The 3,076-nt window shown below is 42.3% G+C and overlaps 1 long non-coding RNA gene across 1 annotated transcript; it reads left to right on the top strand.

Moving 5' to 3' along the window:
* Window positions 1-318: 318 nt before the first annotated feature.
* LOC118941178 lies at window positions 319-1,658 on the top strand. The gene is made up of 3 exons (XR_005037494.1): window positions 319-1,001; window positions 1,083-1,189; window positions 1,304-1,658. It is a non-coding gene; the product is annotated as an uncharacterized LOC118941178 (long non-coding RNA).
* Window positions 1,659-3,076: the final 1,418 nt, after the last annotated feature.

The raw sequence follows: 3,076 nt of genomic DNA, 5'->3' as shown, positions 1-3,076 counted from the left end.
AATTTTAGCATGTGAACAATATGAAAGTACAAATGCGACCAATGGATATTACAATTTGATATTGTTTTAATATTAAACAGGAGTTATATGTTTTTTTAAACAGGGGGACAACGATTATTATTGTTATTTATTTATTTTTTGAATTTTACCCCGTTTTTTCTCCCCAATTTCGTGGTATCCAATTGTTAGTAGCTACTATCTTGTATCATCGCTACAACTCCCATACGGGCTCGGGAGAGACGAAGGTTGAAAGTCATGCGTCCTCCGACAACCCCACCAACGCTATGCCAATTGTGCGTCGCCCCACGGACCTCCCGTTTGCGGCCGGGTTACGACAGAGCCTGGGCGCGATCCCAGAGTCTCTGGTGGCACAGCTGGCACTGCAGAACAGCGTCCTTAACCACTGCGCCACCTGGGAGGCTGGGACAACGATTTCTTTAAGGTAATATGTCAAATGCACGTATTCTTATAATTTAAAATGTATATATTTCATATAAATACCTGTTAATATTAGTTTAACCTCCATAGGATGTCCATCCTTACACAGTTGCTTACGGGAATAATTGATTGGGAACCGACAGCGTTAGAAGGGGATTCAGCGGAGCAAAACGCATGCAGCCAGTCACCATCACACTATTTTCGACATAAGTCCAATAATAAAATCCATAAGAATATTTATACATTAAAAACAAAAAGTATGCACCCTATATTAAAAGCTATTTTTGTGTTTACAGCTGAGAGTCCGCAAAGAAGGATCCCTGATGCATTATGGACTATGAACAACTACGGAGCAGATGGAACAGACAATATTCTTCTTGTTTTTTCAAACACACCAAGAACCGAGGCTATAACTGTCCCATTGACTCTTCCGGGAACCTCCACCCACTCGAGCCATATTCGAGACTCCAAGACCCAACGCACAACTCAGGCGCAAGTGCACTGCGCAGAATCACCCCAGCCCGGAAACTTGCTGCTTCAAGAAATGGCGCTATATGGACACGGTATGAATACATATTTTATTATTATTTATACATTTTTATGATTGAATATGTAAACAAAAATTACAAATAATGTTTTTTCAGACGATACAACGATACACGCCAGGTACAATCTGGAACGCAGGGTGAAAAAAGTCTAGAGCCCAAGGCATCCGCGATTCGTCAGAACAGTCAGCGTCAAAAAAGCAGAGGTAATTTAATTATATATTGTTAATATATAGTAATATATCTGAAATGTATTTGACATTTTTATCTAATATATGTTATGTTTAATAACCTCTTTTGTATGTGTATTTTTCTTTCAGACTCCTCCCCAGTGTATAACGGCACAGAAGACCATACACAACGAGAGCACATGGAGGATTTCGGCGCACCAGACATTCACAATAAAACACCAGATGGATGATTTCAACGTTTTAAATGACATTTCAGAGGCAGACGACTTGATGTTGTGCGAGGCGGCCAGCCTTCTTGATTCAGCCAGCCTTCTTGATTCAGCCAATTCTTTGGTAGAAACCTGAAATACAACAAGCTAAGTTTGTCACTGCCTTTTACGGGGCTCTAAAATCCAGAAAGGTTTTACCCCACAAAGGAATGGTGGCTTTACTCAAGAGGCAATACAGTCAAGCTTTATCCTTCTGGCATAGAACAATGTCACATTTGTTAAACAGCAATCCGATTAAAGGCCGCATATACAGGGGCTAAAAACCTATATGTAACATGGATCCTTCCAGAATACCACATGAACACACATCATTAATTACCCAAATAGATGAGCCAACAGACATAATTCAAACAGTTGAAACCCTGTTATCCCAGATTCCTGCTGAACTCCAAGCTTTAATTAAACAGATGAATGAGGCTGGGGTAATAGACATACTTCCGATAGATGAAACCCTGTTATCCCAGATTCCTGCCAAACTCATAGAATTAATGAATCATATGAATGAGTCCGGGATGACCGATGAAAACCTGTTATCCCAGATCAGAGTTTTATGTGATGATATTGGATACTCTGGACAAACTGTTAGACAAGGCAACAGCTTATGGCGAACCTCGTGATGTCTTACAGTTTGAAATTTGTGCAAAACACTGTATCTCTGGTTTTATCTAATGGTGCCGCAGATCTTGAACAATTTATAGCCCTGCTGGAACGACTTGTTCAGTCAAATGTATCCATCATAGCCGATCGGACCCTCGAGCTTGTAGTGCAAATAATACGTCAACCCCAGGGTGGCGGGGGGCAGAGAAGGAAACTAGATAGCCTCATGCAATCAGAAATCATAAGCAATAAAAGGGCATATGTCATAAATGTTCACAATCCTGGTAATAAGCTATGCTTTGCAATAGTGAAAAAAACTCACCCAAATGTATAGCCCCGTTGGAAAATATAAATTGTCTGTTTGAAAATGTAAAGAAAAATGCCGTGCCCCCGACGGCATTGCGCGTCCTAGGGGTTTGGGAATTCCTGGTTTATGGCATTTCTGAATCAGGAAATCCAGACAGTAAAACATTTAAACGTGTTAACCATCACAAGGCTGCCGGCTCAGACGGCATCCCTAGCTGTGTCCTCAGAGCATGTGCAGACCAGCTGGCTGGTGTGTTTACAGACATATTCAATCAATACCTATCCCAGTCTGCTGTTCCCACATGCTTTAAGAGGGCCACCATTGTTCCTGTTCTCAAGAAAGTTAAGGTAACTGAGCTAAAAGACTATTGCCCTGTAGCACTCACTTGCATCATCATGAAGTGCTTTGAGAGACTAGTCAAGGATCATATCACCTCCACCCTCCTGACACCCTAGACCCACTCCAACTTGCTTACCGCCCCAATAGGTCCACAGACGACGCAATCGCAATCGCAATCACACTGCACACTGCCCTAACCCATCTGGACAAGAGAAATACCTATGTAAGAATGCTGTTCATCGATTACAGCTCAGCATTTAACACCATAGTACCCTCCAAACTCGTCATTAAGCTTGAGACCCTGGGTCTCGACCCCGCCCTGTGCAACTGGGTCCAGGACTTTCTGACGGGCCGCCTCCAAGTGGTGAGTGTAGGAACCAAGCTCTCTCA

Source organism: Oncorhynchus mykiss, chromosome 18 (genome assembly GCF_013265735.2).
Source record: "Oncorhynchus mykiss isolate Arlee chromosome 18, USDA_OmykA_1.1, whole genome shotgun sequence".
Taxonomy (NCBI): Eukaryota; Metazoa; Chordata; class Actinopteri; order Salmoniformes; family Salmonidae; genus Oncorhynchus; species Oncorhynchus mykiss.
Note: the sequence above shows the minus strand (reverse complement) of the source record. Positions and strands in the feature narration are given on the sequence as shown.